This window comes from Protopterus annectens, chromosome 10.part0 (genome assembly GCF_019279795.1).
Source record: "Protopterus annectens isolate FY-2018-M chromosome 10.part0, PAN1.0, whole genome shotgun sequence".
In the NCBI taxonomy this organism is placed as follows: Eukaryota; Metazoa; Chordata; order Ceratodontiformes; family Protopteridae; genus Protopterus; species Protopterus annectens.
The window spans coordinates 95158603-95173482 of record NC_056744.1 but is presented as its reverse complement, the minus strand read 5'-3'; the positions used below and the strand labels follow the sequence as shown (position 1 = coordinate 95173482).

General features: G+C 47.0%; 1 protein-coding gene across 1 annotated transcript in view; it reads left to right on the top strand.

Annotated features, from left to right (window-relative positions):
• BAHCC1 (BAH domain and coiled-coil containing 1) overlaps positions 1-14880 on the top strand; it is a 1784093-nt gene that overhangs the window by 1687267 nt on the left and 81946 nt on the right. The window lies entirely within an intron of this gene.

The following is a 14880-nucleotide window of genomic DNA, read 5'->3' as shown; positions in this document are numbered from 1 at the left end:
ATGGAGGTCACCATATCACCATAAATGAGCTGAGATGAGATCATTCCTGAGGTCTTACATGACTGTTCTAATGAGTGATCTTTTGGACTGTTTCAGGGGATGGTGGTTGAAATCATCCATTCATGAGAAAGTGACATTAGATATTGATCAATTATAGCATCTTCAGGTTCCACATGCATCTTTCTACATCCCTGCCACTCCTAGAAAGTCTGAAAACTACAGATCTGAAGTAGGAACTTCATTTGTCAGCAACCTATGGGATACGGATCCGATCTCGGATCCGAGCCGGCAACTTCTATCATAGCATAGATCCGAGCTCCTAGATCCTCCCCCTTACCCATAATCCCCTGCCTGCCCTAACTGACCTCAGATCTAGTTTGCTGCTCTTCAAGCAACAGCTAGGTTCAGAGCTCTTAGCGTTTTTGTGAGAGAAAAAGTTTTTTATTTCTTCTTTCTGAGTGACTGATTGTGTGTGTGGTAGGTTTACCCTTACACTATTTTATATCTTATATTTTTAATTTAATTTAAAATATTTCTCCCTCCCCCGCTGGTCGTAGCGTGTGTGTGTGACTGAGTGTTAGGGGCCTAGTGAGTGTGCTTTTCTACAGTAATGTCGGAGGACCCTAAAGCCATTTTTTTGAAATGCACCGAGTGTGGTCACAAGCTTTCACCGGCTGATGGCCACACTCGGTGCGTTAGGTGCCTTGGGGTTGAACACCTCTCTTCGGGTTGCGCGATTTGTGTGGCGTTCAACCCCAGGGCACTCAAGGATCGAAGGTCAAAGCTAGTTTTGGTGGGCCTTCTACCCCCACACTTTGCTTCAGCCTCCGGTACTTCGGTGCCCGCTACTCCCCCCAGTAGCGGTCACTCCTGCCTCCCTTCCTCCGACCGGGACTCAACCTCCCGCTTCGGCTACAGAGGATAGGGAGGCCAAGAAAGAGAATTGGCGGGAGAAGCACCTTAAGCGGCGGGCCGAGGACTCCACATCGGCCCCACCTGCCAAGAGGGCTTCTCCGTCCAAGTCTTCTCGATCTCCTCCTCCTCCTCGGATCCGATCCCCTTGTTTCTCCCCGGGACCCGAGGAAGAGGTGATCCGGTCCCCGTCGAGGTCATCGAGGCGACACTCCAGGTCTGCCTCGGTGGCCTCGTCGAGGTCCACTTTTAGCATGTCTGATGCGGACATGGACCGGATGATGAGGAGATTCATCCAGGCCCAGATGCAGATGGGAGTGCTCTTGCCTCGCCCCCCCCCCCTCTGGGGGGGAGCTCAACCCCTTTTTTCGCTCCTATAGCTCCTTCTCCGACCCGCATTTCGGGCTCGGAGCCGAGCCACGTTGGATCTGGGGGTAGGTCGGAGCCGACCGTGCTGGGCACGTCGGCTCCGACTGTTCCCTCGAGTTTGTCGGATCCGACCTCCCGGAGCCGTGGGCCGAGCTTCGGATCCGAGGGATTCAGTGTGCTTTCGGCTCTGTCTCGGTCGGAGCACACTGTTCCTTCGGATCCGATGTTCTCAGCACCGGGTCCGATCCCAGCTTCGGATCCGAGTGGGAGTCGGATCTCAGATCCGTCAGAGAGCGGCTCCACCTCGGCTTTCGCTGCGGTGGAGAGGGCACTGTCGAGTGCTTCCAGGCCTCCGGTCCTGGCTTCGGCTCCCTCCCACACTCCTTCTCATCTGGTCCTGGCTCCCCTCATCCGGCCCTCGGGGCAGTCTGCCTCAGCGCCTTTTGGAGTTCCAGTGGAACAGGATACAGCCCATGAGGACTCCTCGGACAGCCCCCCTGAGGAGATTCCTCACAAGGCAAAGTGCAAAAGGAGGCACATGGACTCCCCTGAGAGTCTCACCGAAGATACGGACTTGGATGAAGGGGAAGGCTCCCCTAGATCTCACCCCCCGAGGATGTCTCCTTTGGAGACTTCATGGAAATGCCCAAAATCAGGGGTGGGTGGTCTGCCCCCAAGGCTTCCTCTGACGAGTCCATATTCCTTGAGGCATTTGAGGCAGGACCATCTACCTGTTGGGTGTCCCCTCCACCCAACCCCCTGGTGGATCTCATATCCTCTAGGGCTTGGAAGGAACCGGACACCGTAGAGCCGATCCGCAAGCGCCCAGACAAAATTTTGGGCCCCCCTGCAGAGAGATCACACTGGAGCAGAGGTCCCCCTGTGGATGCCATGTTGGTGGCTGCAGCCACCAAGAAAGAGTTGGCTCAGGAGAGCCCCACGGTTCATCCTACGAGCAAGGAGTCTCGCGCGATGGACCGTCTTGGGAAGCGGGCCTTCAGTTCAGCGAACTTCTCTATGAGGACCTTGAACTACATGGCACATGTTATTCAGATGCAGCGGGATCTAATTAAGGAATACGCTGCTTCCCCCCCAGGGTCCATGTCGGAGGGAGACAAGGATCTGTACTCTTCCCGAATGGCCACCCTCCGCTCTATCTCTAACACCTCTATGCGGCTGTTGTCTCATGCTACGGAGGGAGCCGCTAGAGCAGGTGGAGTCAGGCTTGTCATCAGGAGACAGTCCTGGCTCCGTCACTATGACTTCTCAGAACCCTTTAAGGCATCATTCGCGAATGCCCCTTTTGATGGTTCTGCACTTTTCGGCAAAACCGTTCGCGACACTCTTGTCCAGAGCGAGAAAGACGGGAAGACCTTGTCTGCCATCGGAGTCCACTTCTCTGCGCCCCAGAGGTCCTTTTCCAAGAACCAAAAGGGTCAGAAGAAGATGTGGTTCCGAAAATCGCATCAATCCCAGTCTGCTCAGGACAACCAGTCCTCTCGTGGCAGAGGAGGACAGGGAGGATGCCGCCCCAGAGGCAGAGGGGGTCCTAGGAATTTTGGGTCCAGAGAACATTTCTCTGGGAGGCCCACGCAGAACCCCTGAGGGGTTTCCCGACTGCTCCACTCTGGAGGCAGTCGGGGGGTGTTTTTCGAGGCACCTGGCAAAATGGGGGTCCATAACAATGGATCGCTGGGTGCTTCGTATTATATCCAGAGGTTACCAAATTCCCTTCATAGTAAACCCCAGAATCAGAAGCCTTCCCGACGTCCCACCCAGTCAAAGGAAGGCGGCTGCTGCAGAAATTCAGCAGCTTCTACAAAAAAGAGCCATCCAGCCCGTCCCCCCAGATCAAGTCGGATCAGGGTTTTACTCCAGGTTCTTTCTGGTGCCAAAAAAGACGGGGGACTTGAGGTCCATCCTCGACCTCTCTCCTAAACCTGGCGGTACCCAAAGAAAAGTTCCGAATGGTCACGTTGCAATCCGTCCTCCCCTTATTGCGGGAGGATGACTGGATGTGTTCTATAGACCTCAAGGATGCGTACTATCACATTCTAGTGGACAGGCGTTCCAGGAGGTTCCTCCGCTTCTGGCTGGGAGCCAGTCACTTTCAATTCAGGGTCCTCCCCTTCGGTCTCACCTCAGCCCCCAGGGTGTTCACCAAGGTCCTAGCGGTAATAGTGGCCCACCTGAGACTCCGGGGAATTCAGGTCTTTCCATACTTGGACGACTGGCTCCTCACAGCCCCAACAAGGCATCTACTTTGTTCATGCAGGGACTATTTTCTCGGTCTGGCTCCACTATTAGGGTTAACCATCAACATGACCAAATCCTCTCTCATCCCTACACAGATGCTGGATTTTATAGGGGCGAGACTGGATTCCAGACAGATGCTTGCGTTCTTGACTCCAGATCGGCTTCGGAACCTGATGTTGCACGTGCAGGCCATTCTTCAACTGCAAACTCCTTCGGCGGAATTGATCCTGAGGGCCCTAGGATCTATGGAGGCTGCAATCCCTCTGCTTCCATTGGCCCGGTTGAACATGAGGGTTCTGCAGTGGACCCTCCAGGTACAATGGTCCCTGTCTCGCAACCCTTTGTCTCACCCCATTTCCTTAAGCAAGGTTTGCAGAAAATCGCTCCTGTGGTGGCTCCAGTCTCCCAACCTCCACACGGGACGTCCCTTCTCACTACCTCCGCCAGTCGACACAGTGACCACGGACGCTTCTCGCCTGGGGGGGGGGCATTTTTCAGGCAGAACAGTCCAAGGCACATGGAACGACGTAGAGACTTCTTTGCATATTAACGTCTTAGAGATGAGGGCGGTGCTTTTGACGTTGCAGGCACTACACAACTCTCTTCCGGTAGGGACAATTGCGGTACAGACAGACAACATGTTGGTTGTCTGGTACATCAACAAACAGGGGGGAACCAGGTCTTACCCCCTTTGCCGCGAGGCCATGAGAGTGTGGGAATGGGCGATTTCCACCAACCGCTTTCTCATAGCAACGCACATTCCGGGACGGTCCAACATTCTAGCGGACAGGCTCAGTCGTACTATCCTGACTCCTTACGAGTGGTCTCTCAACCACCGAGTTGCAGAGCAAGTATTTGCCCGATGGGGGCGACCTTGTTGCGATCTTTTTGCCTCTCCTTTAAACATGAAATGCAACGATTACTTCGCTCTGATCCCCCCTCCGGGGGAGTCCCCGAGAGACTCTCTAGTTCATGCTTGGCCTCCCAGTCTGCTTTGTGCTTACCCTCCTCTTCCCCTGATGTTGAAATTATTACAGAAAGCCAGGCAGCTGGGGAGCAAAATGATCCTCATTGCCCCATTCTGGCCTCATCAGACATGGTTCCCTTACCTATGGTCTCACCTAGTGTATCCACCATAGATTCTGGATCCCATTCCGGATCTCATCTCTCATCCTCTCGGTCTTCCGACTCCGAACCTGGTCAACCTCAAGTTGACGGCTTGGTTGCTCCAGTTCCACTCCTCATAAGGACTCCTGGGATCTCATCACCAGTCAAAGCCATTCTTGTAGCAGCTCACAAGCCTTCCACCAGGAAGGTTTATCGGAATAAGTGGAAACGCTTCACCATTTGGGCAGAACACCGTCGTTTAGACCCTTTTACAGCTCCAATATCGTCGATTCTAGATTTTCTAACCTCTCTCTTTCACCAGGGGGCTAGTTCTTCCACAGCCAAATACAACTGGCAGCAATTTCATACTACCATGTGGGGCAAGAGTCTGGCCCTCTTATCACTTCCAAACTGTGTAAGACCTTCCTCAAGGGTACCTTCCTCCTTAGGCCTCCAGTTAAAGAGGTGGTACCTCCATGGGATTTATCCTTAGTCTTGCAGGCCTTGACTGGTCCCCCATTCGAACCGGCGGCCACAGTTGATCTCAAATTTCTGTCTTGGAAGACAGCCTTTTTGGTGGCCATAACTTCAGCCAAAAGAGTATCGGAATTGCAAGCTCTTTGTGTCAAACCACCATATCTGGTTTTTCACCTGGATAGGGTTTACCTCAGGATCAATCCGTCCTTTCTACCTAAGGTATCTTCAGAAGTGAACATCAATCAATCCATCAATCTCCCAGTGTTTTTCCCCAACTTTCATAACAAAGGAGAGTACAAGCTACATTCCTTGGACGTACACAAACAACTACGTTTTTATATCCATAGAACTGCTGATCATAGGCAATCCGATCAGTTGTTTATCTCCTTTGCCAAAAGTAATTTCGGAAAGTCAGTTTCTAAAGTTTCTCTCTCTCGATGGATCTCGAGTTGTATTTTTTTAGCATATCAGAGCTCGGGGAGGCCTGCACCTCAAAGAGTCCATGCTCATTCTACTAGGGCCGTTGCCACTTCTGCGGCCTTTCAAACTAGGGTTCCACTGGATGACATTTGTTCCGCAGCCACTTGGGCTTCATCTCACACCTTTATCAGCCATTATAAAATAGATGTTGTTTCCCGAGGTAGAGCGTACTTTGGCTCTGCGGTGCTCTGGAATATCCTTCCATGAAGGCCACCCAAGATTTAGGTAGCTGGGGACTCTGTCCCACAGGTTGCTGACAAATGAAGTTCCTACTTCAGATTAAGAAGTTATGTACTCACCATAACGTTCCATCTGAGTAGGTATCTTCATTTGTCTGCAACCATCCCCCCCTCCTTCCCCCTGACCGATATGATCGTTCTTGTGTTATTAGCATATGTTCCCGTTGGGGCACCTTTTATCTGCTGTGCTATGGGGCAAACTTGATCTGAGGTCAGTTAGGGCAGGCAGGGGATTATGGGTAAGGGGGAGGAGCTAGGAGCTCGGATCTATGCTATGATAGAAGTTGCCGGCTCGGATCCGAGATCGGATCCGTATCCCACAGGTTGCAGACAAATGAAGATACCTACTCAGATGGAACGTTATGGTGAGTACATAACTTCTTATTACCCAATATCTTTCGATATGCAGTACATTAGATTTTTGCATTTGTAGTAGGTTTTATAATAGTAAAGATGACGTGCATCCCTTTAGATGTTCTTTATTAGATCACTGTTGCAGTTGCCATAACAATATTGGACATGTCCTGTCAAGGATATCAGATGTGCATGTAGTCTGCAAAGCTTCAAGTGCCTTCCTTTCCATGCCATATGTCCTCCCTTCAGAGTAGAGTATGTGAGGGATGTACTCGCATGTCAAAACTCAGAACATTCCTAGCATAGGTGCACTTTTGCAAATTTCTCTTCAGCTCAGCGTCATGAGTGTCTGGCAGTTGGCTTCAGCTACAACTTCGTGCAGACAAGATTCCCCATTGGAGTATATTCCTTTTCACTGTAAAAGTCATATCTATGCCTGTCAAAAGGGGCAAATGTTCCCCAATAAGGATAACCATGTTAGTTGTGTCTTTTATTTGTGAAAACAACACAATGTCAGGTCCTGTCAAATTTGTCTTTCCTTTACTCCTAAAACAGTAAGGAGTAGGTTAAACTTTTTAAAGGTTTTGTTTGAAAGCAAACACCTCAGAGATTCTGCACATGCAGCCATGGTGTTGGAATCCTCTTCAGTGGATATGCCCCGCAACAGAAAAAGAAGTTAACCAAAGGGATTATAGAAGACTTTCAGATGTCCAGCTCTTTTTGTGGTCTAGAACTTTTGACTCTACTGGGGTGCCATAAGTAATGCCTTTGATTGGTTTGTAAAAATAAAATGTATGGAAAATTCACTTTGGCTTTCTGGCAATTAATTGACAAACACATATGTCTAAGTATCTCATCTTGGTTTTCTAGTATGCACCGATGTCTGTGTAGCCTTCCAAATTAAGAGGCTATGCATAATTTACTTGACATGGACAGATGTTCATCGTGTTTCACTGTTGCAGTCATGACTGTAGGGTTCTCCCCTGCCGGCAGGCAGTCCTCGGTCGGCCAGAATCCCAAAGTCTGGGTCCAGTGTTGGCTGTTCAGCCATGCTCCGTGACATCAGAGCGCCAGGAGTACAAAGCTGACAGCCAACGCCATGTTCTCCAGTCTTTCTTGCCATGCGGTGATAGTAGTTTGCAAGTGCCGGTCGGCTGACTCCTGACAATTTTTTCTAATCAAACTTCAGTCCGAAGACTTTCTTCTCCTACTCGAAGCTAAGTACCCTGTTGGGGAAACTTTTTTTCTTGCTCCAGTCCAATGTGAGAAAAAGTTAATAATTGTATTTCATGTGGGAAGCAAATACCTCATAAGGATTTTCATTCTTACTGTATTCCTTGCTTAGGCCCTGACCACGACGTAGCTAGTTGTCGGTTTTGTGCTAGATTCAATCAACGTACTATTAAACGAAGGTACGATTTTGCTTTTCATTACTTCGGTAGGCGTTTTAATTACAAAATGTCATCGGATACGGTTCCGGCTACCGGAGTTCACAAACGATGCAAGGACAAAGACAGGCCTCCGAGGTCCAAATCAGACAATATCGCACAAGCGGAGCCAGCTTCAGGTTCGGCTGTTGTCAGTGAGGTGCTTTTGCAGCCCCTGTCGTCGGCCATTTCGGAACCGATAGCCGAAACGGACTCCCACGAGGAGCCTACTAGGCCTTTGAATATTTCAGTTGGACCTTCGGACAATGCTCCTTCGGATGGGTCCGGAGCCGCTGTGCAGGTACCGGCTTCCGAAGGGGTTTTCAGGCCTACTCAGCTTCTTATAAAGGCAAAGCCAAAGACAAAGGCAAAGACTCCTTCCAAATCAAAGACTGCAACCCAGGCCTCTTCTGATACGGCTCCCAAGTCTCAGAAACAGTTACTTAAATGGCAGAGGACTTACTCACTATGATTAGGGGTTCACATCCCCCTCCAGATAAAAGGCCAAGGCAGGAAGTTTATTATGACTCCTCTGATCAGGCTTCTGTTTCTTCTTCTTCTGACCAGGAATATTCTTTCCCTCCTTATGAGGATTCTGATGCTGAGGAATCCATTCCTTCAGCTTCTCCCCCTGAGGATTTCTCTTTTGGGGAAACTTTGCATGAAATGAGGGAACATTTCCACTGGGAAGGACAGGAGTACTCTGAATCTAAGAAAAGACTAAGGGATTTTCTTCTTCTTCCCCAACATAGGCCCCTGGCTATTCCTCCTATTTTGGATATTGTGGATGATGCTTTTTCGGAGGCTAACTTAACTCCTGACTCTTTTCCTCCAGATCCTGTTAAGCCAGACAGATACTATAGGGTTCCTGATTCCCACCAGTTTTATTCAAGAACCCTACTGCTGACCCTGAAACCATTTCTCAGGGTCCTAATGCATAAGGCCGCTTCTGCTAAAACCCCATTCCCACTGAGAAGGATTCCAGATCTTTAGAAAGATGGGGCAAAAAAGTGTACACTTCTGCTACTTTATCTATTAAGGCTTTAAACTGTCAGTTTCATATGCTGAAATACCAGCAATTTCTCCTGTCTGTTTTAAAGCAAAAGCTAACTTCCATTTCCACCTGTGCAGATGATAAGGAACTACATGACTTATTGCATGCCACTGAACAAGTTGGGAAGCATGGTTTACACTGTGGATTTGATGCCTTGGAGGCTTCTTGTAGGGCTGCTGCCTCTGGCACAGTAATTAGAAGGCATGCATGGTTAAAGGAACAAAATTTGACAGATCAGGTAAAGGCTAAATTATTGGATGCTCCTGTTCAGCATAATGTTTTATTTGGATCTAAAGCTGAAGACGTGATTAAAAAGATGGAGGACAAGGCAAAGTCCATGCAAACAGTTAAAGATTTCTTACAAGTACAGCCACCCAGATTTAGCAGGAATTGGCCTACAAAAAAATTGGTCCTTTCCCAATTCAGACAGGCCTCAGAGGGGTAGATATAGACGCCCCCGAGGTAGGCCTCAAACGCAAGCCTCTTATATACCAAGACAGTGGACTGCTTCCACCCCTAGGGGAGGAGAAGACAGGTCGCAAGCTCATAGAAAACAGACTCAATGACTCCCTCTGTTGGGCTGCAGGAACTTCTTGCCTGGAAGCCCCTCTCGGAGGAAAACTTTCTTTTTCTTCTAAATTGGACTCATATAACCCAAGACAAGTGGGTTCTGGATGTGGTTTCAAGAGGTTACAAATTCCATTTTCATACCCCACCAAGGCCAAGCGGATGGCCAGATCTTCCAAAACATCAATGGTCAGAGGCATTAAACCACGTGGATGCTCTCTTGGCTATGAAAGCCATAGAACTAGTTCCACTTTCAGAGATGGGACAAGGTTTTTACTCTAGGCTCTTTCTAGTCCCCAGGAAGCAAAATTCATGGAGACCCATTCTGGATCTGTCAGTCTTGAACACTTTTCTAGAGATACCAAAATTCAAGATGCTTACTCTACAGCAGCTACTACCAATGCTGGCCAAAAATGCATGGACGGTAACTTTGGATTTAAAAGAAGCATATTTGCACATTCCCATCAGACAGGAACGCAGAAAATACCTCAGGTTCAAGGCAGGATCGAGGCACTACCAATTCTCTGTGCTGCCCTTTGGATTGTCTACTGCGCCCAGGGTCTTTACCAAGTGCCTGGTTCCAGTAGTAGCTTATTGCAGACTCAAGGGAATTCAAATTTACCCTTATCTGGACTGGACGACTGTCTTATTCAGGCAGACAGCAAGGGATGTCTTACTCCAGCATCTACAGTTTGTTCAGAATCTTCTCAAGTTCCTGGGATTCACTGTAAACATAAAAAAGTCAAATTTGACACCCTCACAACAGATAATTTTTCTGGGCACTTCTCTAAACACAACAACCCAGATGGCATTTCTGACATACGAAAAACAGTTACAGCTGGCTTCAACTTTCAAAACCTTGGCAACTACAACTCAGCTATCTGCAAGGAGATTCCTGCAGGCTCTGGGTTACGTGGCCTCCTACATCCTTCTCGTACCGTATGCAAGACTAGATATGAGGAAAATACAGTGGTACCTAAAAAGTGTATGGTCTCAGCATTGTCACAGTCTAGACATACTGATATCCGTTCTGCCTTGTCTTCAAAAGGAATTCCTTTGGTGGTCCAAGGCATGTACTCTAAACAAAGGAAAACCCTTCTGTCTGCCTCCTGCCACTCAGATTCTAACCACGGACGCCTCAGATTATGCATGGGGAGCCCATTTTCAGGGCAACTGTCTGCAGGGCCTTTGGACAAAGGATCAGAAACACCTGCATATCAATTTAAAGGAAATGTTAGCTGTTCAGAAAGCTCTATTGGCCTTCAGGAATCTTCTACAACCAGGACAACTACTGATACGGACAGACAACACCACAGTTATGTGGTACATAAACAAGCAAGGGGGATCTCATTCCTACCCCCTTTGCAAACTAGCCATGGATCTTTGGAACACAGCTCTAGCTTGCAATCTGGACCTTCAAGCACAGTTTCTACCAGGGAAGCAAAACTTCCTGGCAGACAGTCTGAGCAGAAACCTTTCGGATCCACACGAATGGATGTTGGACTCCGAAATATTCAAGATGATTACAGCAGTCTGGGGATGTCCTCACATAGACCTCTTTGCATCCCACCTCAATCATCAACTACAAATTTTTTGCACCAGAACTTTCCACAATCAAGCTTGGAAAGTGGATGCTCTATCATTCAGTTGGAGAAATCTCTCGGGATATGCCTTTCCGCCTCTTCCACTTCTTCCACGGGTATTACTAAAGATCAAGCAGGACAAGCCCAAGATGATAGTCTTGCTGGCCCCAAATTGGCCTAGACAGTTTTGGTACCCAACACTGAAAAACCTTTGTCTAGAGCCACCCTGGGTTTTACCACAGATTCCGAACCTTCTGTCCCAACACCAGGGTCAGATTCTACACTCCCATGTCAAAACTCTTAGCCTGGCAGCCTGGTTAATCCAGGATCTTTGATTCATTCTCTCCTACCCAAGCAGGTTATGGATGTCATTTTAGAAGCCAGACGTCCTAGCACTAGAAAATCTTATGCAGGAAAATGGAAAAGATTTTGTTCCTGGATGCAGGCTCAGGATTCTGATCCTCTTATTCCTAACATTCCTCAGATTTTACTTTACCTGTCAGACCTCTTACATAAGGGTCTCTCTTTCTCTTTCCATAAAGATACACGCCTCTGCTATTTCTGCTCATTATAATACAGACCCTCCTATCTTTTCCCACCAGCTCATGAGACAATTTCTCAGAGGAGCTAAGAACTTAAGGCCCCCTAGATCTCCTCCCATTCCTGCTTTGGATCTCAACTATGTTTTGGAAAAGCTCACCTTACCTCCTTTTGAGCCTGCTGCCTCATCTGACATCAAGTTTTTATCTTGGAAGACAGCCATCCTTTTAGCTCTGACCTCTGCCAGGAGAGTTTCGGAGTTGCAAGCTCTCATGGCTGTGGAACCTTATATTATTTTTCACCAAGACAGGGTGTCTTTAAGGACTAATCCTACTTTCATGCCTAAGGTGGTTTCCAAAGTGGCTTTAAATCAAACTATTCACTTGCCAACTTTTTTCCCCACTCCTCAAAATAAAGGGGAAAGGATCTTACATTCCTTGGATGCACACAGACAACTACATTTTTACCTGGACAGAACCAGTGACATCAGGAAATCAGAGCAATTGTTTATTTCTTATGCTTCAAGTTCCCAAGGTAAAGCCATTTCAAAACAGACCATTTCTAAATGGATTGCTCATGGAATCAGATTTTGTTATTCACACCATGGAAAGCAAATCCCAGGGAGTATAAGGACTCACTCTACCAGAGCTGCTGCCACTTCAGCTGCCTTCCTCAGGGGAGCTCCTACCAAAGACATTTTGGAAGCTGCAACTTGGAGTTCAGTGCATATACAATCTACCTCTCTACTCTAAGTCTAGGGCAGGCCTTGCTTCTGCAGTCTTGCAGGGCCTTATAGCCACCCCCTCTACTTTATGACCACCTCCCTTTCTTTCTGCTTTGGGATTCTACCCTACAGTCATGACTGCAACAGTGAAACACGATGAACATAGTACAGTTGTGTACATTTACCATAAATGTAGATGTTCGAGTGTCTTCACTGTTGCAGTCTGGGTTTCTCTCCCTCCTGTCCCCTCTTATTTTTTCTTTTGTGTGGTTCCTTTTTTCACCCTTCTTCTGAGGTGTATTTGCAAAGGGTATGGGACCTTATTCATTTTGGAACGTCTGACATCTGGGGCAAGAAAAACTGGAGAACATGGCGACAGCTGTCAGCTTTGTACTCCTGGCGCTCTGACGTCAGGGAGCATGGCTGAACAGCCGACGCCGGACCCAGACTTTGGGATTCTGGCCGACCGAGGACTGCCTGCCGGCAGGGGAGAACCCTACAGTCATGACTGCAACAGTGAAGACACTTAAACATCTACATTTATGGTAAGTGTACACAACTGTACTTTCTGCTAAGTCATTAAGCACTTCATTAAGTGTACTTATGTTGCAGCTGATGGTGTTTCCAGGGTTGCTTTACTGGAACATTTTTGCATAGAAATGCATGGGTGAAACTGTAAAACTTCTCGAAGAGTGTAAAAGTTCAGCGTTCCCACTTGATAAAGTTATTCTGTTTGGAAACTCTTCAACTAAGATTTTCAAGAAGCTGGAAATGAGACAGTTGATACAGGGAGCCAAGCTACTGTTTTTGTCCCCTATTCCCAGATATCAAAGGAACTAATCTCTATAAAACTGTGTGTTTCTTTTGAAAGCCATTAAATCGGGTTCCTATTAGAACTCCGAACGCTTGAAATGTTGAATGTCATATGGTTGACACCATATGATCAACATTTCAAGAGTTTGAAGGTTAAACGTAATGGTGCCGTTTGGTGCAGAATGGAAGAATTTGCCTTTTCTGCACTGAAGTGCGATCTCGGAGTTGGTATATTCAAGTAGGGGGGGTGTTTGGGGTGCAGGGGGGCTTGCCCCTCTGCTTTCACCATTAAGGTAAGTTTTTTTTTGTTTTATTATATATTCGAACATGTAAACTTCGATCATATGTTGTAGAACATATGGTATTCAAAGTTTTGAAAGTTTGAATATATAATATACACCCTTTAAATCTACCCAGTAAAAGTCTTCTAAGCAATAATATAAGGAAAAAATGGCAAGGTGACTCAGAAAAGAAAGGAGGTAGATTCTGAATACCCTCCTTAAAAAAGAAAGAAAAACACAGTAATTGTCTGTTCCTCTTAACCCCCCCTGCCCTCCCCAAGTTGGTCTTCCTTCAAAGTCTGCAGGCAGTCGATCACACTGACTTCGTCTATAGTAACAGGTATCCTTAGATGCTTGGGTTCCAAAAACATAATCCAGCATAGTTGCAAACTTCAGTGGGCCTATTTTTCCTATTCAAGCTGGGATTCCTTTCCTTCCTAAGAATCAAATTAACCTGTTCTGCCAGATTATCTCTTCTTTGTTTTTTCAGCGGGTGGTATAGCCAGTTCCCTTTTCCCAGCAAGGCAGATTCTTTTATTCAGGAATGTTTATGTTTCCCAGAAAAGAAAGCACCTGTAGAACTATTTTAAACCTTTCAAAACTGAATAATTTTATTTTGGTTCCAAAATTCAAACTGCTCAGCTTACAGACCCTTTTTCCTCTACTGTCTCCTAAGTTTTTCTGGTCATTCTAGACCTCAAAGATGCCTGCCTACACATTCCTGTTCACAAAATACTCATACATTTTCTAAGATTTGTCACCTTGAGTTGAATTTTTAGTTTACATCTTTGCCCTTTGGTCTTTCTACTGTCTCGAGAGTCTTCACAAAGTGCCTTAGCCTTTTTCAGACTTTAATGTATCTGTATTTCCCCCTGCTTGGATGATTCTTTCATTACAACTTCCTGTTGTGACACTGTAGCATCTGTCCACTTTACCATTCACTTATCAGCCCCATAGACATCGAGCTAAACCTGAAAAAGTCATGTTTAACCCCCTGCTCAAGGGTTAGTTTTTCTAGCTTGTCTTTTAGACACCTCATTGATAACTATTTTCATCCCTTAGAGAAAGAGTCTTCTTGTCGTCAGCACTTTCTAAATCTGGCTCATCAAAGCATATTCACATCAGGATCTTGGATTAAATGGCATCTTTTATTCTTATGGTTCCATGTACTAGACTCCACATGAGGAACATTCTGAGGTTCCTCAGATTCATTTGGGTCCAGCATCTGCATCCTTTAACCTTCCATTTTCTGTTTTCAGTTTAGAAAGCTCAACTGATGGGGCCAGTCAAGTACTAGTAATTCCAGGTCTTCCTCTTTTTCCCCATTTTTTTTTCAGTCAGTCACAGATGTCTCAGACTTTGCATGCGGGTCAGTCTCTCATGTTGCCTAGGTTTAGGTCTTGTGGGAGACTCATTTCAGATGCCAACATATACATTGCAAGGAAATTGTGACCCTAATAAAGGTCTGAAAGATCTGAATTAGCTGTGGACACATGGACGTCTGTAAGTGATAACAGACAATTGCATAGTAATGTGGTATGTAAACAAAGGGGGGGACAACAACACCACAGTGCTGTGGTATATAAATAGATAAGGGGGGTTAGGTCTTGTCGACTTTGCGAACTAGCTGTGATTGCCTGGGAACTGGTGATTCAACAGTCTTACTCTTCAGGCAGCATATGTTAGAGTAGAACACA